Source organism: Elgaria multicarinata, chromosome 8 (assembly GCF_023053635.1).
Source record: "Elgaria multicarinata webbii isolate HBS135686 ecotype San Diego chromosome 8, rElgMul1.1.pri, whole genome shotgun sequence".
Lineage (NCBI taxonomy): Eukaryota > Metazoa > Chordata > Lepidosauria > Squamata > Anguidae > Elgaria > Elgaria multicarinata.
In genome coordinates, this window is record NC_086178.1 from 44805469 (window position 1) to 44827427 (window position 21959).

General features: G+C 44.7%; 1 protein-coding gene across 5 annotated transcripts in view; it reads left to right on the plus strand.

Moving 5' to 3' along the window:
* Positions 1-14930: 14930 nt before the first annotated feature.
* LOC134402633 (retinol-binding protein 1) overlaps positions 14931-21959 on the plus strand; it is a 97323-nt gene continuing 90294 nt past the window's right edge. For all 5 annotated transcript variants that reach the window (XM_063132236.1, XM_063132235.1, XM_063132238.1 and 2 more), the window contains exon 1: positions 14931-14993. The gene's annotated coding sequence lies outside the window, so the exon portion shown is untranslated. The remainder of the gene's footprint in view (positions 14994-21959) is intronic.

The window sequence follows — 21959 nt, forward strand, 5'->3', positions numbered from 1 at the left end:
AAACATATGAGTTTAGGAAGCATTAGATGTATTACATCTCCAACAATTGTGCGAGTTAGACAGACCTTTATTGAAAAGGTGTTGTGAAGTCCAGTAAACCCAAAACATTTTTTTGCTGAATAAGACGTAGCCTAAGGTCCATAGAAGCTTCAGGATTAGCTTACAGTGTTGCTGTGAAGAAATAACCTTTGAGCAAGCAGAAAGTCAGGTGAGATGCAAGTGTAACCCATAACAGTGGTGGCAACACCTTATCACCTTTGGCAAGAGCCTCCACCTAGAAATCTGGACAACATAAACTGGGTACCTCAGAAAGCAATTTCTCCCTGCTTTCATTACAACAGGACATAGGCTGGATGCCAAAGATTGGGTTTTTAATTATAACTTATAGTTAAAGGGGAGGCAGGAAAGGGTTGAAAGCTTTGAGCAATGCTAACCAAATCATATATTTATATGTGTATAATACATACAACCATTTACTACGTCAAGCATATTATGCTGGCACCCCCTCCCCAAACCAAAGTATTAAGTGTCCACTTCAGGCGGTCAGAGTTTTATCAGAATTTTTTATTCTCCCAACATTTTAACAATCTATAAATACATTTTAACATGGTGTTTTAAATTTGTAATTTTGCATTGCTGCTGTTTTTATCTGGTTGAGCTTTTATATTATTATTATTATTTATTTATTTATTTATATAGCACCATCAATGTACATGGTGCTGTACAGAGTAAAACAATAAAATAGCAAAACCCTGCCGCATAGGCTTACATTCTATTATTATTATTATTATTATTATTATTATTATTTATTTATTTATATAGCACCATCAATGTACATGGTGCTGTACAGAGTAAAACAGTAAAACAATAAGAAGGGGAAGAGAATGCACCAAACAGGCACAGGGTAGAGTAAAACTAACAGTATAAAAGTCAGAACAAAATCAAGTTTTAAAAGCTTTAGAAAAAAGAAAAGTTTTTAGCTGAGCTTTAAAAGCTGCGATTGAACTTATAGTTCTCAAATGTTCTGGAAGAGCGTTCCAGGCGTAAGGGGCAGCAGAAGAAAATGGACGAAGCCGAGCAAGGGAAGTAGAGACCCTTGGGCAGGTGAGAAACATGGCATTAGAGGAGCGAAGAGCACGAGCGGGGCAATAGTTTGAGATGAGAGAGGAAAGACAGTGAAAAGCTTTGTAGGTCAACAGGAGAAGTTTATATTGGATTCTGGAGTGAATTGGAAGCCAATGAAGAGATTTCAGAAGTGGAGTAACATTTCTATTGTATTTTATATTATGGTTTTATACTGTTGTTTTATACTTTGAATGGTTTTAATTTTTGTGAACCGCCCAGAGAGCTCCGGCTATTGGGCGGTATAGAAATGTAATAAATAAATAAATAAAAAAGAATTACGTTCCTTTAAAAATAGTAATTTTAATATCATTTTTTAATTTTTTTATTCTATCCATTGTTCACTGCTCTGAAATCTTTTTAATGTGAAGCAGTATATAAATATTATAAATATATAAAATAAATGATGCAATGGCAGGGATCTGTGGAGCAGGTTGTGTTGTTTGTTGGGGTCAATGAACAGGATAGCACAGGGGCACAAAGCTCAAGCCAGCTAGACAGATTTCAGCAGCTGCACTAGACAAGCCCCTCCAGTAGCAAAGAATGGTCCTCCGAGAACTTCATTCAGTCAGCTCTAAGGGACTGTTCCCTTCCTGAAAACACTCTTGGCATGTTACACTCTCTCAAAATTCTGTAGGCCGTCATGGGCAAAAGGCATCTCTGCATTACATCTGCAAGTGATGACAGTCTCTCCTCCCACCTGTAGCAAGGGCCCTGCCCATTATATTGAGCAGTTCCAAGTATGCCCTTGGTCAGTTTGGAAGGAAGACTGCCATCCTAAATTTGCGCTTCACAAATATGATTGGACCTGTGACACGACACAGGCTCTTTACAACAGGCCTGTCCATGGACACTCCCTGCTCAAGCTAAGCACCACCACTTTATGAGCCTGAGGTGAGGGACAAACACCACCTTTCGTCAAAGTATGTGGAGAAAGGGGTTAAACAGGAATAAAATAATGTGCTGTGAATTATATGTGCTGATGGTGAATTAATGTCAGAACAGGTGTTATATGTATATAACTGCAGATGATAAATGCCAAGGAGACACATGGCATTTTTGTGGTAGTAAAACAAACTGAATAAAAATTTATTTCAATGTTCACAAACTTTGTTTCATAATAAAACTTTTCAGACCCTTGTTAAAACCTCTCATCCAATCCTTCCTCTCTTCTCATACACACTTTCCTTTCACACCTTCACTCTTGAACTTTATTATCAGGATTGTTTAATATACACCAACAGACAATCTGCACACTACACTCAAAAGACAACCCTCTTTACCCTGATTCTCTAATTCTCCCTCGAACCAAAGTACTTCAAAAAACACACCACCTTATCACCTCATCCTTCTCCCCCTCCTAAGATATTCAATTTCCACCCACTCAGGTCAATATTCTAAACACAATAGATTTACAAATTCTAGACATACATTAGGGAACTGACTTGTGGGGTGTAATGCCACAGGACCTTCTGGTTTTTCTACAGAGCTCATGTTGCACTCGGCTCTTGTTCAACCCATAAAAAGCTTCTTCAAATTGGATTCCTCTTCACGGGCCCTTATTTTGTGTCATGTCTAAATGATGAGGGTAGGCAAGTGGGTTGAGGCAAGGCTGGTGTCAAGGATAGGCATGGTGGAGCACATGCCAGGGGCCCACACCCCAACAGGGATCCCCTAGAGTTGCTCTCCTCTTCACCAATGCAATTTGCTTACTCAATTTGCCTCTTGCTCTGGCCCAGCAATGTTGGTGGTGGCAAGGAAGAGCAGATGCCACTGCCTATTTGCTCACTGGCTCTCTGCCTGTCAAACATGCAAGTGGTAGCAATGATGAGAAAGAGGATGAGGAGCAATAGCAGCTGGTGACAATGGCAGTGAGAAAGTGGACATTGAGGGAAAGGCCCACTGAGGGTGTCTTGCCCAAGCGCCTCAGAAATCTGAAGCCAGCCCTGGGTTTGCGTGGCCTCTCATTGCTCTGTAACAAAAACAGGCTTCCGCCTGAGATGTTTCAAACACTGAAACTGATTACATTTTACAGAAATCATTCAAGACCTTTTGTTTTTTACAAGGATTTGACTGAGCAAAGATCAGAAGGGTTTTCTTTTAGTGACATGTTTATTGTTAATGTTCTTTTCATGGTTCCCTTCTGTTCTGAACTACTTCTAAGTGATGTTTACCCAGCCAAAATGTATCAGGAAAGGAGATGAAAGTTTGAGAAAATAAATGTAACCCTACTCCTGCCATTAACCTTCACACCAAGCTTACACTAGCTATGGTAAAGAACTATTTTTTTAGCCTTTTTACAGCTGATTCTTACCACTTCTTAGAAATAATGGCCATCATGATCCAAAAAGCTCTTTAGACATATACAACTGATGGCACATATAGGTACACTGAAAGAAGTGTACCTGAAAGAAGCTCAACACAGTTTTGTCTGAGGTCACTTCTGATGTTACCCCAACAATGTTTGGGAATGAATTATCTGGCACCACAGAAAGGAAAGGCTGAGAAGTCCAGCTTCATGCACAAAGCTTCCTATGTAGGCCTTTAGAATGGACACTAGATAAACAGACCTAGGGAGGAAGGGAGCGGGGAATGAAGTAGGCTATGAAAAATGTTACACACAACATATGCCTACATGTCATCAGGAAATGCTGGAAGTTGTACTTGTCCAAAATATCTGGAGTGCACCAGGTTGGGGAAGGCTATCTTAGACATTAACTGGGTTCAGACAACATGATAACCCACAGTGGTTTAAATAGCCAACAGTTGGTAATTTAACCCACCGTGGGTTATCGTGTTGCATGGAGGGAGTTTTTTAACCAACGGTTGGTTATTTGGCCAAAATAACCAACACTAATAACCAACGCTGTGCAGTGTTGGCTATTTCAACCACCATTGGTTATAGTGTTGTGTGGAGGTCACGGTTATTTCCTCGGCCACCGTTGCTTATTTCATCAGCCACAGAGCCGCAAAGGCAAGTGTGGTCAAAGTGGCTGTGCTGCTCTAGTCCAGCCAGCAGGATAGTTTTTTTCAGCAGCAATGGCTGATGGTATACTAGTGGGAGGACTGAAGAGGGGGAGAGAGGGCGGAGGATGAGTGAGTCAACTCAGCATGGACAAACAGTAAACTCAATGCTAATCCTAATCCACACCACAGTTGATTACCATGTCAGGGAGTGGGGGAGTGCACCCTAGATAAATAACTGTTGAGTTGATTACTGTGAAGGACTAGGGGGCTGTAAAGTGCTGTTGAGTTCTGAATTATATCTGTTTCTGAATTATATCTGTTTTCCTGTTAGGTAGTAAACCATGTCTTCCTGTTAGGTAGTAAACCATAGTGGTGACGGGTAGATAAGGAGTAGTTTGATATGTTTATGGTGGGTATCTGGTTAGCTTGTTTATGATCCAGTCGGCGCCAGGACCCAACTTGGTATGTGGGAAAAAGTGGGAGTCAATCCTCCCGAGGTCGGGCAGAGGCCTCGCACCTGTGGGCTATCTCCTGGCTGGGCTAATTGGGCTTTGTGTGAGAAGAAAGATCAAGCACCCTCATTAGGGAAAAGAGGGATAAAAGGCTGATTGGATTAAGTTGGGCCAAGTCTTCAGCCTGGAGGCGATGGACGTCTGAAGCTGCCCGGCCCGGGAGCTTAAGGGAAGTTAGGGTGTTGTTGTTTTTTAGAGGCTGGTTTTCCAAAAGACAAGGCTTGTCGCTAGTCGACCGGGAAGGGAGGGGGTCTAGCGGAGAGGCTGCCTGTTTCTTTTTAGATGGACTTATGGGTGGTTTTGCCTGATACACATTTACCTCATTTCTTCCCCTCTCCCCTTTCTTATTATCCCCCTTTTATATGCTATCTTTGTAGCTGCTACCAACCAAGTCTTTATTTAGTAGTTGTGTTTATACATTAAACTTTTGTCTTGGTTAACTCGAGTGTCTGTGTGCCTTTGTTCCAAAAATCTACCGGTCCTGTAGTACGGAGCATTGAGGGAACCCGGGGTGGGCACCCCTGAGTGGACCCTTGGGAAGGACTGATTGACTCAGGCTTCCTCTACAATTACTACCCTACTGTTGACTATCATGTTGCCTGAATGCAGCCAGTGTCCTTTTTGCAAAGACTAAGTCCATGTCTCATGCTATTTTACTAGTAGTATTCTTATTCAGCACCAGTAGTTATTGCCCTGATGTTGCATTCAAATAACATTAGTTTGAAACAAACATGCATAAGGATGACTCAGATAGTGAGGGAGCACTATCTCATACTACAGAACATTTCTAGAAAAAAGTTCTGCGCAATGAGGTGCTTTATTTGTTTAAGTTTGGAGAGTACCTATTTGATATACATTTTCCTTCTTCTTATAAGCAGGGCCTTTTTAGTAATGGCATCCACTTTCTGGAAAGACCTCTCAATGGAAGTTTATTTAAGTGTTGCCTCCCAGCTGATGTTCTTATATATTTTTTTCCTTCTGTAAACAGATCTGAATTCATTTCTTTTTTAAAAAAGTAGGATATAAGTATATACATTTGTGAAACATATTGGCATGTTATACAAAGTTGCCTTTTATTTTTTTATTATTTTTAATATGTGCTGTAGGACAGCACAGCACTGATCATCCATCAGCTTACCAAATAGATGGAATGTGTGTCACACATCTTTCTTCCTTGGAGAGGGTTCAGCAATGGAACTGTGTTCATGCAAATAGATTTGGAAGCACCTGTTTGAACCCCCGGGAGACAGCTGGTTTGGATTTGGAGGAATATAGAAACAATCATTGCCTGCCTGTGTGATCATTTCTGCATCTGCTACATAATCTGCATAAAAGAAACATATTATTACAGAGACATCTCCAGTAACCTTTCCTTGCTAGGAAATGCACCACAATATTTTTCCTGTCTTGCTAACACATTTCCTTATGCTAGAGATATGCATCGATAGGGACCAGTGCCAGGAAAACAAAAGATTGTAATGGCTAACCCTGCTGATTTGTTGGCAGATCTCAGACATCCATAGCTAAATTCTGAAGCATTTCTATATTCATAATTCTCGTTGAAGTTCAAGCGAACTTTGAATGAGAAGGATCACAGCAAATGCCAAGCTTCTGGCAGGGCTGCTGAACTCTGGCATCCTCCAGAGAGACTGTGTAATTGGCACACTGTTATTTGCCATGTCTACTTTTATTCCCTTCCGAAGCACAGATTTCTGCATACTCAAAACTTCAAAAAAAAACCACCTCGTTTTTGCTTTGCAAATTCCAATCAGATACATTACATGTTCCATTGTATTTCCACCAGAATACTTCCAATAACCACAGCTATAGTACATGAGCCTAATTAACTATGTTCACTACTCTGCAATTAGTTTAGATCTGGCGTAATATATAAATGTTGCAAAGAAATAAATAATAAAATAAATAACCAGACCATGAATTAATTAATCGATACAAGTGCAGTTACTGTGTAAGGAAGAAATTACACCATTTGTATATGGACTTTAATTGTGAGTTTTATAATAGTGGTTTTGTGCATGATCTTTAAAATTGCATATATATTTTTGAGGATGTGTGTGAGAATGTCTCTTGATTCCATCTCAGGAACTGCATGAGTTAATCCTTTCCCTTGGAAACCACCTTTCCCCATATGTTCCACCGCTGTTTGCATGCTACAGGTTGGGTCTCACTCTGCATGCCTATGCTACAAGAAATTACAGCATGTGAAGCCTTTACTACAACTGCCTCAGGCCAAGGAAATGAGCTCTCCATGAAGTCCATTGTTTTTCTTCTCTTTTAGCCTTCTGGAAATGTAAAGTCCACCAATTCCAAAGGGCTTTTGGGCACTAGGGCCATAGCTAGACGGGGCGAACTCCTGGGGCCATCCCTGGGATCGCCACTGTGCATTCACATGATGCACAGGGGATCCTGGAATCAGGGAGGGATGATCCCTCCCTTGCCCCAGGATATGGCCCAACACTAAGCCTGGTGTTTCCATGGTCCCGGGTTGAGCCCGAGATCATGGAAGGTGTGGCTGGGCATCGTGAGGATCCGGGACCCGCGCACATGGCGCAGAGCTCCTCAAGAGCACTGTGCCCATCGGGGGTGAGGTGAGTGGGGAAAACACCTTTTTAAAACAACAACAACCCTTGCCTTTTGCGCAAGAGCGCTCGTGCGCATCTTCCCCTTTAAGAAAAAAAAAAACCCAAAATGGCAGGCACGACACCTCTCCCTCTGAGGTCATTGCACACCATGTGTAAACAGAGGGGGGATCTCATGATAAAAACATTGCGAGAACTTCACCCCTCCGTTGCACAATAACAGGTAGGTCTAGCTAAGGCCTAGGTCTTTCTGCTGTTGTTATGAACTATATGGGAGAATGGGGGGGAGGGATGTTTTTGTATTTATCAGGGAGGTTATCGATCTGGTTTTCTTGCTTTAATATTTTTATAAGTTGCCTTGAGCTTTGGAGAGGCATGTATAGACCAGGAGTGCAGAAATCCAGGCCTGGGGCAAAATCCAGCTTTCTAGGAGTTCCAATCTAGCCATCATTCCATTGGCCCCAGCCTTCCCAGACTTTCCCCCCCACCGAGCAATCGATTGGAAGTTGCCTCCACCTTTCTAATTGGTTGAAATGCCTTTCCTTAAGTTACAGGGAGCGCAATCCTATGGCACCCTTTATTTTTTAAATTATTTCTTGCTTCAGCCATGGGCCATTCACATACATAACAGCTAAGACACATAAGACAAATGCACCACAAACAACACCTAAATGCTCAAACTATGGCCATTTGTGGGGGGCATAGGATAGCGCAGTGTCCTTTTTCCGAGGCTGGAGACAGCGCTCAAACCTCGAACACAGGAGTACAAGCTCCCCGTCCCCTCCCCCTTGCAGTTGGTGAAGAGTGACTTCAGGAAGGAGGAAAAAGGGGTGCTTCTTTGGGTGGGGAAGAGGTGGGGATACAAGCTTTTCACAGTCCTCTTCATCCTCTTCCCCCCCTCCACAAAGCCCAAGCTAGATGGGCAAAAATTCCCATCTAGCAAATGCAGAGCGGGAGAAACCACCCCACTACTACTCCTGCCCTGCATAGGATACTGTCAACCTCCAAATTCGGATGCTGATGGGCCTCCGGATAGGATTGTGTCCTTAGTTACAAGCAGTAAGAGCTTTAAGCTAAAATATATTGCCATTTTTGGGCCCAAACATTTGTTTTAGCCCTGCACACCACTGGAATGCAGCCCCACAATACCTTCTCTGTAATGGATTGCAGCCCTCAGGCTGAAAGTGGTACTGCATCACCCATGTTTCAAATGTCCTTTTGGCACCAGACTAAGACCTCCTTCAGACAGTGGAAATTGCATTGTACCGTATTTCTTCGATTGTAAGACGCCATTGATTGTAAGAGGCACACTAATTTGAGTACCTCCAACAGAAAAAAAGCCGGGAGGGTGCCTGCTGGGGGCCAACTGGGGAGCACGCGTGCGCGGGGGCCCAGACCGAGCGTCGCCTGGTGCGGTGGGCAGGGCCTACCAGAGGCCTGGAGTGGCGCCGGTGCTTGGGCATCAGCTGCCAGCCTGCGGGGGTGCGAGTCGACCCAGAGTGCGCGCAAGGGCCCAGTGAGCGTCACCCCGGTGTGGCAGGCAGGGCCTACCAGAGGCCCAGAGTGGCGGCGGTGCTCATGGGGGCTCGGTCGAGCTGCGCGTCTTCCCGGCTCGCATTGTGTGACCTGCCCAAGCCGCGTGGCTGCACTTGCTGGGCCTGACCCGGCGGAGCGTCTTCCCATTGCGGTGGGTGGGGCCCGCCCGGAGCTTGGGGCCTCTTGGGGCGGCGTGCTTGGGCAAGATGAGTCGTGCGTCTTACAGGCGCGGCCCATGAGGCGCACCCAGAGCCGTGCGGGGGTGCTAGGCTCAATCGGGCCGCGCGCCTTCCCAGCCCGCAGCATGTGACCCGTGATTCTAAGATGCATCCCATTTTTAGAGATGTTTATATGGGGAAAAAAGTGTGTCTTAGAATCGAAGAAATACGGTAATTACATGAGGAAGAGGGCAGGAAGAGAACAGCAACCGTGTGGCTTACACATCCTCAATGGAGTTGTATGGGACAGTGCCCTCTAATGGGCATTTTATAGTGCAACTTTGCCTGCACACGGCAGGAAAACCTGATGAATATCAATTTATCCCAGAAGAGTCCGTTTTTCTTAGGTTTTATTTTTAGCGCTAGAAAGGAAAAATGGAGCGGGAGATGCACAGGAGGCTAACGGCATTGTCAAAATGCCCCATAAATATCCATGAGTGGCCAGTAACATTCTATAAAACATTTGTTTAAAGTAGCTCTAAGATATTTTTAATTCTCTCAGACCTTTTTTTGACATGATCCTAACATCATGTAATTAATTTGTAATTAATAAAAATAAGTAATTTTTTTTAAAAAACGATGTAAAGAAATATACTTCCAATAACAATATTTGGGATCTGAAACTAAATTCCAAACTTGCAGTGAATTCTTGCCTCCTATTATTTTCAGGGCTGAACTAGACATTGTCACTTAGGGCTGCAGAGTTAACAGAATAATCCTAACCTTTATCTCGGAGAGCTCCAATGTCAGGGCCTCCAAAATATCCAAAGCTGCATTGGGCTCATGTCAGCAGAGCAGGAATAAGGAGGTGGGGGAGAAGAGCAGCATTTCTGCTTCTTTTTTCCTCCCTGGCTGTTCTTTTTAAAAATGTAAGTGACACCTTTCAACTGAAACCAGTGGGAGAGAATTAATCTATGGCAGCTGCAGGGCTGATGTAGGTTACCTTGGAGGCATCTCTGATGGTCCAGAGAGCAGGCCCACAGCAGGTTCTCCCAGACTAACCCTCACAGCATACCTCCCCCTGCCCTCCAATTTCAGAGTTTCCACACTGGAGAGGTAAGGGCTAGGAAGAGCTTCTGCAGAACTTGTGGGGCCTGAGAGGGAGGATCTGAGGTTGGATTTTCTTCTCTTTCTGCCTTTGGTGGGTGACATCCAATGTATCCCATAGATTGGGAGATCCAATCTGTTAGGTCAACTGGAATGCACAGAAAAATGGCGGGGGAACGCTTGAAGTTGTAGGACATTTTCCTTGTTGAAACTTTATTTATTTATTTATTTATTACATTTCTATACTGCCCAATAGCCGAAGCTCTCTGGGCGGTTCACAAAATGCATAGGATTGTGTCCTAGTTAATTAATGAATTACAAAACTTTTGATTGATTAAAATGGTGTCCTTGATTATTTGACTGGCAGTTAACAAAATTATAAACATTTTAAATATTTATTTATTTATTTATTTATTTAAAACATTTGTATCCCACCCTATATCATTAAGATCCCACTGGTGGTAATGCCAATGTAGAAGAGATATTCCCCATTTTATCTCACATAGGAGAAAATGCCCCTTCTATGATTGTCAAAACTCTTAGAAATAACTGAGTAAGATTTCTTTAATCAGGTTCTGGCTGGGACCATCTGCATGCAAAGCAGGTGCTTTACCACTGAGCTATGGTCCCCCAATTACAGTCCAAGGGAGGAAAATCACCCTCCCCTGGTGACATCTCAAATGGCCTGACCTCTCCAGTGTTAGGCTCCCCACCCAGCAGTCTTCATCTGCACATCAGCCACACAACAGAGATCCTGCAGTGACAGGCCAATCCACAGCAGAACATGATTGCTGCTGTTCTACGAGCTATCCTGACAGTCTTTCTGTGTAAGGAAGAAATTACACCATTTGTATATGGACTTTAATTGTGAGTTTTATAATAGTGGTTTTGTGCATGATCTTTAAAATTGCACATATATTTTTGAGGGTGTGTGTGAGAATGTCTCTTGATTCCATCTCAGGAACTGCATGAGTTAATCCTTTCCCTTGGAAACCACCTTTCCCCATATGTTCCACCACTGTTTGCATGCTACAGGTTGGGTCTCACTCTGCATGCCTATGCTACATGAAATTACAGCATGTGAAGCCTTTACTACAACTGCCTCAGGCCAAGGAAATGAGCTCTCCATGAAGTCCATTGTTTTTCTTCTCTTTTAGCCTTCTGGAGATGTAAAGTTCACCGATTCCAAAGGGCTTTTGGGCACTAGGGCCATAGCTAGACGGGGCAAACTCCAGAAAGACAGTTGCTGATGTTGCTTCAGAGCTGTCTCCGGAATACAATATGCATAAATTGATGTTTAACTGTACTACATTTGAGCAGCTTACATGTATCTGAGATGGGGTTGTAAATAAAATAATATTTTATTACTCTGACGCCAGTGTATTTTCCTTTCTGGACTTAATGATGCTGAAAATCTTCCTAGTGTTTATCTAATGGGATTCTACTTTTCAGCTCCCCCTCTTTCACTAGTTTAATGGAGAGACTACTTTCCCCTCTTTTCAAAGAGAAAAGAATCAAGACTAGGGTGCTTGGATCCCAAGATGGCATGATGCCTCCTCTAACCTGGGGTCCTAGGACTCCTTCTCCAATGCACATAGGCCATATGTAATCCTTGGGTCTGCACCCAGGGCCACGCGAAGTATCTAGGAGTTTTCCTTCTTTTATATTAAATTCTGGCTCTGGGTTTGAGGAAATGCTTGGCATGGGCCCCTGATATGAATACTCCCCATATATATATATATATATAAAATAAGAAAAATAATCACCCAACTGATACAATTTTTCCCACTCTCCCCAAACATAAGGAAATAATTCTAATTATTTAAAAAGCAAAAACAAGTTAAGGCTGTAATTATACGGCCCTTGGGAGGGCATTCCTGAGGCCATAGGATTTTGGGGGTTTCCTCCTCCAAGGACTGAGTGAGATCCTTTCTGAGTGAGTGCAGAAAGAGCCCTCCAATGCCAGAGAGCACAAATGTAAAATAAATCTTTCCTGTGCCCTTTTCCTTGCCCGCAGAATGCATGAAGAAATACAACTGCCCTTGGAAGGGAAATTGTGTATAGGAGGAAAAAGGAAAAGGCAGTGGGGGGTGGGAAGGAAGTTGGGAAGGAAATGGCCCAAAGGCCAAATAAAAAGTGGGGAAAAACCTGCTCCTTGCACTTTCTGCCTTGCCTGCATGAGCTGACCATTGGAAAAAGTAGTTTCTCTGCCTCACTTCCTCTTTCACCATCCCACACAGGATTGCTCTGTAAACCTACTACAGATAGATCATTGCATATTCATCAGGAACAGATTAGGCCTTAATCAGTAAACTTAAGCAGGTCTAACCTATTTTCAGCCCACCCTTATCTGATTGGGTTTTTGCTTAGTTTTTTGTAAGTTCACGTGCCAAAGGCTTCCCATCTAGTAGCTTGAAAAACAGCTGCATAGATATGTACTGTAGAATTTTAGATTTGTTTTGAGTGAGCTAGCATCTAAATTGGTTTTTAAATAATAACAACAACAACAAAAACAACAACTTAAAGCTCAATGCAAAAGAGACAACATTGACCTGATTAGAATTTGACTTACAGCAATCTTGTACAGGAAATCTCCATTTTCTTTCGAGAATTTTGTTTGAATTTTCTCTTACAGCATGATGGTTTGCATTACTCCCAGTGATTAATCACATTTACGAAAGAAATATAGTAGGGTATTCTGAAAAACGACCAGTTCAGACAGAAAAATCAAAAACAGCCCTGGGATGAAAGGTCATCTAAATGGAAATGGACCTTATACAAATAGGGCAGTTTTGAATAAATTCCAAATGGATCTAGTTGAATAGATCTAGTTGATCTATTCAACTGGGATCTATTCCCCCCCCCCCCCGCCCAAAGTTAATGTTAAACCACCCCTTTGAGCTTTTTAATTGCACATTAATGAAATTAAAATTGATGCTCTGTCTCTTACTCTTGGGTAGAGAAAGAGAAAATATATGACCATGAACAAAGGCATACATCTCACTGAAGGTAAAAGCTAAACCAACTTCAATTGATTTGAACAGTCACGGATTACGAGAGCCTTTACCTCCGACTTGTCTTCCTATCCTCACTGAAAACCCTGCCCAGCTTATAATAGAAAGCAAAGTTTATCGGTCTTGCTGCTGGCAGATGGAGTCAGGAAGAGGTGATGAAGCATTTGCCAAGCAACCTGCTTCAACCTTCCCCACTAACCACTTATCTATAACCTTCAGTGCACTGGAGAATGGACTTCAGTTTCTGACCTCTTCTTGTGGCTTTTCTGTTTTGTACAAAGGAAACTATTCTGTCGGACTGTTTTCTTCAATGGTGTGTTGGTATGAGGAGCAGCACGCAAGGCTGTTGGTCTCTATATGGACACTGTTTTGCAGGCTTTCCTCATTATAAGAGGATAGCTGGAAACTTTCTTGTATTGGGGAAAGCAAGTGTGAGAGTTAACATGCCTGCTTCCTTATATGTACAGTATGTCCATTGCTGCAAATGGATTTCCCCCTTATGTCTTTCTTTGATAGTTGTGGTATGTAAATACACAATTCCTTGTGTTTGAAGAGAGGATAGGTGTACAATGTGTAGTGCAGGAGGCATTTCCTTGTGTCCGAAGCAATAGTGTGTCTAAATACTTTGCTATGCCTGTGGAGTGGGCATAGCAATGTGTAGGCAGCAGCAGAGGCAATTTTCACCTCCCCGTCTTGCATTTTTCACTAGATGGGCTTTTTATTTTACTTATCTAGCAACAGTGCTTCAGAAGGGAAGGGAAGGGAACCAGGCTTGAGAGACCTCAAGATAGCTCATATCCTGTCCTCTCCAATCTCTTCCTCTCTCTGCCCACCAAAATGCCTCATTTTCAGGGTTACTTCTCCAATCTTGGAGGCCAGCCAGTGCAGTTCTTTCTGTGCTGGCTGCGAGGTGGCAGAGGTGAAATCTTTGACACCCCCCCCCCCACTTTCTGAGGACAGAAAACAGTCTTCAGTTTCAGGAGGGGAATCCCCACTATCCTATGGCCCCTCCGACACTGCCTAGGGGACACAGGATTGCTCCCTAACTTACCAAAAAGAGTATTTCCTTTGAACATTTCCCTGATGCCTATCAACCTCATGTGGGATAAAGCAGGGTTGGGAAACCTCAGCCCCAGGGTCCCAAGTCAAGTCCGCCTGAGGTTCCCCAGATGGCTATTCTGCCTTTCCCTTGGCCCCACCCCTTTCCACAAATCACTAATAATGTGATGATTTCCCCTGCTTTTGAGTTGAATTTGAGTTGTGTTCAATTTGAGTTGAAGATACAGCACTGAGAGTTCTTTTCAGATCTAGGATCTACTCTGCAAAGCAAACAGGACCCAGCAGACCCATCCTCTTCAATGTACATTTCATACATGTAATCAAGTAGGCTCTTCCCTAAACACACAAACAATAAAGTTACACAGTAAGTGTTTTAGCTCCTGGAAACGAATAAGAAAGAAAAGTGCCTCTGGGCATTTGTAAAGTGCCTTTCCTCGTGGAGCTGCTTTATATTGAACCAGAGCACTGGTTCACAGAGTTCAGTATAGTCTATTCTGACCGGCAGTGACTCTCAGGCAATTCAGCTACCAGAGGCCCTATAACTAGATCGACCTGGGCTTCGTGCATGCCAAGTAAGACCTACCCACGGACTACTTGGAGGGCATGACTTCAAATATAAAAACCCTTTGTGCCCCGTTTCTACCACCGTGGAGGGCGACGGCAGACGTGTGTGTGCGCGTGAGCGTGCGCGTAAGAAAGAAGGCGAAAGAAAGAGCACTTCCAAACTGGTGCTCAGTTACAGTTCTCCTGCCCTTCTTCAGCCAATCGCCGACGCTTATCCTCCACCCCAGAGTCGTCAGTGTCCCAGCAAGGCTCCTCCCCCAGAGGGGCCGAGCTTTGTCCCTCAGGTAGGAGGTCGAAGGAGGCGGAGTTGTCCGGGGTAGCCTGGCGGAGAATGCCGACTTCTGGCGTGCGCGGGTAAGCGAGGACCGAAAGGTTCGTCGTGGAAGACCCCGGCATGGCGGGCGCCTGAATCACGAAGGGAGCGCGCGAATGGGGAAGTTCGTCCCAAGGAGTAGGAGGGGCGCGCGTGCCCGTGGAGGGCCTCGCGCTCTGTGGGCTCGTCCCTGCGGGGGCGCACAAAGCCTTCGTGACCGCGCCTGCCTTGTGCTCGGCAAACCGCAATAGAGGTTGGAATGAGGAAGGTCTCCTCAATAGGAAAATTCCAAGAAGAAAAGGAACAGGTGCTGCTGAGCACGTGCAGAATGCCCTTCCTTAACCCTGAGTAGCTACTGCCGGTCTAGGTTCCCTTTTATCACTTTGGGACGCAATCGTAGAAAAGCAGATACCCCCCCTCCCCTCCCCTCCCCGTGCCGGCTGGGGAATGCTGAGAGTTTTAGACTTTCAGAACCTGCGTAAGGAAATGGTGGGCTAAAAAACAAACAATAAAAAGAAAAAGTAGCATGCCGGGCTAAACAGAGTTTTGAAAGAAGCCTTTTCATGCTGACATAGAGAGGATCAGGCTGCTGTTGAAACAGGGCTGATTCAGAAGTTGCTAACTCACTTGTTGCCCGGCTTAACTTTATTTAGGCGTGGGGTGTTGGAAATAAGTCTGTGTACTTTCTTGCCTGTTCGCTGCAGTTTAGCACTCAAACGTGCTTCCCCCATCAACAAGCACATGAACTGTTTATGTACGTCACAAATACTTCCTCACCCTGGATTAACCACCTTCCCTCCTCCCCAAATTTAAGGATCACTTTGGTAGGTGGAAGGGTGTGGTTTCCAACTAGTTTTGAGACCTAATGTTTACTGGTGCAAGCTGGAATACATTTGGTGAATATTTAGTGTTTTGTCATAGCATTATAGGAGCCTTTGGACATATGGCTGCAAGTTGGAACCTTTTGTGTTGATTGGTGCTTGTCCTCAATTCTGAATGTAAACCAAAAGGAAGATAGTCACCACTGGATTCAGTCCATCTGTAATATTTACCCAGTCTTCTAGATTGGTTTATTCATATTTACATTTATATGTGCTATCAACTGGATCTATATGTTTGCCGCTCCTTCTGTGCAGCATATGCTGTTTATGGGGTTCGTTGCAAACAAACAAACAAACAAAAATGGCAGGAATAAAACAGTATTTCTGATACAAATGTGACCTCTACAGATATCTCTGCTGGCTGATTGCCATGTATGAGCCCTACAAATGTCTGCTAGCCTGTGAAAGTTTGATAGGATTTTAAGATGTATGTTTGAGCTGGGTAAAATACACATAAGAGAACTAGTACTATAGAAATGAAGGCATGTAGAGTTCTTGAAATTTAACCCAGTGATTCTGGCAGGGCTCAAAAAGAGTATGTCCACAGGAGCAGGGGTTGGGGATGTGCCGCCTTGAACCATTGTTTTCCTTTGCAAAAAGAAAGATAGTCATATCACTTTATTTTCCCTTTGTTTGGCATGTTCATCTTTTAAGTAACACCAATCATCTGTTGAGCAGTCCATGCCTACAGGTACTGGGGGCAGATCTACACTAAGCAGGATATAATACTTTGAAAACATTTTGAAGACTGTATAGGGAGTGTGTCCTGGGCTCCAACAGTTGTAACTACTGTTAAAACCATTTTAAAGCAGTAGCGTAGATCCTGCCAGGGACAGTTCAGCTTTTCATCCAAAGTCCGTAGCTCTCTTCGTGCATTACTTGTCTGAAAAAGGTCCGTGAGTAGAAAGGGGAAATGGGGGCACATGGATGGTCCCACCCTGGGGTTGTATGGCTTCCCTGAGGCCTTCTCCTGACATCCACACATTAGGTATGAATGTCTGAGACAAGGGAGCCTATGAGCTCCATGGAGCTGGAGCCCTGAGGTGCATGTTTCCAGCTCCTGTGCAAGGCTATGCATGTATTATTTATTTATTTATTTATTTATTTATTTATTACATTTCTATACCACCCAATAGCTGGAGCTCTCTGGGCAGTTCACAAAAATTAAAAACATTCAAAGTATAAAACAACAGTATAAAACCATAATATAAAATACAATATAAAAGCTCAACCAGATAAAAACAGCAGCAATGCAAAATTACAAATTTAAAACACCAAGTTAAAATTTATTTATAGACTGTTAAAATGCTGGGAGAATAAAAAGGTCTTCACCTGGCGTCTAAAAGCATATAATGTAGGTGCCAAGTGAACCTCCTTAGGGAGCTCATTCCACAGCCGGGGTGCCACAGCAGAGAAGGCCCTCCTCCTGGTAGCCACCTGCCTCACTTCCTTTGGCAGGGGCTCGCGGAGAAGGACCCCTGAGGATGAACTTAGGTTCCGGGCAGGTACATACGGGAGGAGGCGTTCCTTCAGATAGCCTGGCCCCAAGCCGTTTAGGGCTTTAAATGTTAATACCAGCACTTTGAATCGGACCCAGACCTGGACTGGCAGCCAATGAAGCTGGAAAAGGACTGGCGTGAGGTAGTCTCGTCAGCCAGTCCCTTTTAGTAAATGTGCTGCCCTGTTTTGTACCAGTTGAAGTTTCCAGACCGTTTTCAAAGGCAGCCCCACGTATAACGCATGGCAGTAATCCAAACGAGAGGTTATCAGAGCATGGATAACTGTAGCTAGGCTATCTCTGTCCAGATAAGGGTGCAGTTGGTATATCAGCCTAAGCTGATAAAAGGTGCTCTTTGCCACTGAGTTCACCTGTGCCTCAAGTGACAGTTCTGGATCCAAGAGCACCCCCAAACTATGGACCCGATCCTTTAGGGAGAGTGCAACCCCGTCCAGGACAGGGCAAACATCACCTCGCCGGACAGATGAACCACCCGCTAACAGTACCTCTGTCTTGTCTGGATTGAGTCAGTTTATTAGCCCTCATCCAGTCCATTACCGTGCCCAGGCACTGGTTCAGAACAGCCACTGCCTCACCTGGGTTTGATGAAAAGGAAAGGTAGAGCTGGGTATCATCCGCATATTGATGACACCTCAGTCCACATCTCCGGATAACCTCCCCCAGCGGCTTCATGTATATGTTAAACAGCATAGGGGATAAGATAGAGCCCTGTGGAACCCCATGGCTTAGGAGCCATGGCACAGAGCAATAATCCCCCAGCAATCTGGAATCGGCCATCCAAGTAGGAGCGGAACCGCTGCAACGCAGTACTTCCAACTCCCAGCTCAGACAACCTATCCAGAAGGATACCATGGTCGATGGTATCGAAAACCACTGAGAGGTCCAGGAGAACCAACAGGGTCGTACTCCCCCTGTCTCTCTCCAGACAGAGGTCATCCCACAGGGCGACCAAGGCAGTTTTCTGTTCCAAAACCAGGCCTGAAACCCGATTGAAATGGATCTAGATAATCCGTTTCATTCAAGAGTGCCTGGAGTTGTCCTGCAACCACCCGCTCAAGCCCAGGAAGGGGATATTAGCCACCGACCTGTAGTTGTTAACATCCTCCAGGTCCAAGTTAGGCTTCTTCAGGAGTGGTCTAATTACCGCCTCTTTTAATGAGACCGGCACCACTCCCTCTCTCAAGGAGGCATTTACAACCTCCTGGACCCAGCCTGCGATCTCCTCCTTATTTGATGTAATGAGCCATGAGGGTCAAGGGTCAAGCACACAGGTGGTCAACCGGACTTGGCCATGTGCCTTGTCCACATCTTTGGGCCTCAATAGCTGAAACTCATCCAATAAAAGTGAACCGGATGGCGCTCTGAACGCCTCTACTAGTGGAGCTGCATTAAGTGGTGTCCAATTCATGACGAATCTGAGCGACTTTATCTTCAAAGTGCCGTGCAAATTTGTCACAGCGTGCTACCGAGGGTTCCACCATCTCTCACCCTGGCCCAGAGTGTAACAGGCCACGAACCACATGGAAAAGCTCTGCTGGACGACGCTGAGAAGATGCAATGCTGGTAGAAAAGAACTGTCTCTTTGCTACCCTCACCACCACAGAATAGGCTCGATAGTGAGCTCTAACCCATGTTCGATCAGACTCAGCACGAGTTTTCAGCTCAGGTGTATATCAAGGAGCTGGCCGGGCTCTGCTCAGAGGGAGAGGGTGCAATCGTGTCAACCGCCCAAGTCATCTCTGCATTCCACAGAGCAACCTGGGCTTCGACAGGAGCACCAGCCATACCAGCAGGAAAATCCCCCAGAGCCCTCTGGAATCCATCGGAGTCCATTAGCCTCCGGGGGCGGACCATTTTAATAGGCCCCCCACCCTTGCAAAGGGGAAAGGCTGCCGAAAGTCTAAACCTCAATAGGAAGTGATCTGACCATGACAAGGGGGTAGATGTTAATTCCCCCACTTTCAGATCACCATCCTCCTGCCCAGTCGAGAAAACCAAGTCAAGTGTGTGTCCCTTTGCATGTGTTGGGCCGATGACATGTTGAGACAGCCCCGTGGTTGTCATGGCAGCCATGAAGTCCTGAGCCGCCCCGGATACAGGAGCCTCAGCATGGAAGTTGAGATTCCCCCAGAACCACCATCCCCCAGAACCACCCCCAGAACCACCATCTTGGGGGTCCTCAACACCAGATCCGAGACAATTATTATTATTATTATTATTATTATTATTATTATTATTATTATTATTATTATTTTATATAGCACCATCAATGTACATGGTGCTGTACAGAGTAAAACAGTAAATAGCAAGACCCTGCCGCATAGGTTTACATTCTAATAAAATCATAATAAAACAATAAGGAGGGGAAGAGAATGCAAACAGGCACTGGGTAGGGTAAAACTAACAGCTCGGGGGTCGCATAACAATCTCCGTCAGCTCAGGCAGGGAGACTGTTGGGCAGCGGGGCAGAATCCCTAATCTGTCTTGAGTACCCAACACAAAGTACAAACACTCCAGACCAGCGCTTGACTGAACAGGAAGCCTAGAGAGGGAGATTGTATTTCTATAGACCATGGCAACCCCCCTTCTCCAGCCCTTGAGTCTGTGCCGGTGCTGCACCGAGTACCCAGGAGGGCAAAGCTGGGTGAGAGTAACCCCTCCCAGTTCACCCACACAGGTCTCCGTGATACATACCAGGTCACCCTCTCATCCAAAATCAAATCATGGATGGGGGAGGTTTTATTTTGGACCGACCTGGCTTTCAGCAGAAGCACAACCAAACCCGAGGGCAAGCTGGTAAGGCTGCCAGGAGCCATCTGGTTGGGGGGAAAACCAGAAGAGGGGATAGCTGTAAGAAATCTAGCCCCTCTTCTCCTCATCTGGCCTGTTATTCCCCCATCGCCATACCTCCCCTTACCCGTGACCACAGCTACGTGAGCACCCCCTTGCCCCCCTGAACTCCCCAGGCACATATTTAAAAATACAACTAGTAAAATAAAATAAAATGAGATAAAACGCCACAACGTGCTGCTGTTAATCTGGTTGTTAACCAAAGGTAGCAGGACTGGTATCTTCTTTCCTCTGCTGCTGCTCATTGCGACGCAGTGCAGAGGCGCTGCCCCTGGCAGCTTGGCCCTTAATACCTGTTGGGAAGGAGAGGCTAGTCAGCTGGTGGTGATGTCCGTCAGGTGGAGGGGTGGCAGCAGAGACAAGCTGCAAGGAAAGGGCTTTTCCCCAACCCCAAACACACTCCCCTTCACTGCCCCTGGCAGCCTGGCCCCCAATACCTGCTGGGAACGAGAGGCTAGTCAGCTGATGGTGATGTCCGCCAGGTGGGGTGGGGTGGCAGTGTATGTAGAGCTTTACACATGGATTTCTGAGCTGAGGAAGCCTACATGTGTCGTGCATGGGAGCTGGAACCACACGCTATCAGTTTTCCACCTATTGTGGAATCCCAGTTGTGCCAGCTTCCCTACAACATGTGGGTGGCTGGAGAATCCATGTGACCTTGGGGTATGGCCAGCGGCATGACCCTTCTTCTCCTTTCCATGTGTGGGCCACCTTCATGGGAGCGACAAGGGAAGGGAAGGGGGTTATGTTGTCTGAAGCTGAGGTACAACCAACAATAAGTGTTTCAAAAATATAAGTAAAGCGTTTTTGTGAACCGCCCAGAGAGCTTTGGCTATTGGGCAGTATAAAAATGTAATAAATAAATGTATTTTAACACATTTAATATGTAGCAAAGTATGTGTCATTAAAATGATGGGTCAATAATATTCCTTACATAAAAGGAAAACGACCAAAATCCATATTGTCAAACTCTGTGCTTGGAACAGAGTATTCAGGATTTGGCTGTCTCCAGCTTAATTGCTTCTGATCACTTCTGTCAGAATACAAACGAGCCTGCACATCATTGAGCATACAGTCATGGGCCGCGATCATTGCATGCTTGCCATTGTTGGACCTTGTACAGTACAGTCCTACCCACATGTACTTAATGGTAGGCCCCATGGGACTTCTGGGTGTGCAAGCATAGAATTGTGCTGCAAGCTTGATACATTATGTGAAATATTTTTTATTATTCTCCTCTAGTAGCGGCCTAAGCTATTAAAAGAGGATCTGTACTGTCTGGTCCTGAAGAGACGTAATTAATTATTTTCATTATGGGCCTGTTCGGATAATGTAATAAGCTATGGTTAGGCCACTAATGCTTTTGCATGAAATGGTTAGTGAGTGTGTTTAAACTGTGGTTATGTAGCCACCATGGTTAGGAATGGTTCACATGACACGCTAACCCATAATGTTTAGCTCAAAATGCTTAAGCACTGTGGCTTAGCATGTCATATGAAAAGGGTCATCATGGTTTACTTTTAACCCAGAAACTCCCTTGCAGCTACATTATCTCAAACAATGATCTCCTAAATTCTCTCTGCCCTTTGATTTGTTAGATAACTGCTTGAATTGGAAATTTAACACACAACCATCTACTCTTCAAAGCAGTGGTGCAGCTAAGTAATTTTAGGTGATGGACCTAATGGTCTTATGGGCCATAGATGGCCTTGTGCATTACTTTAGCACAAAACTAAAATTTCTCTTACCACCACCAC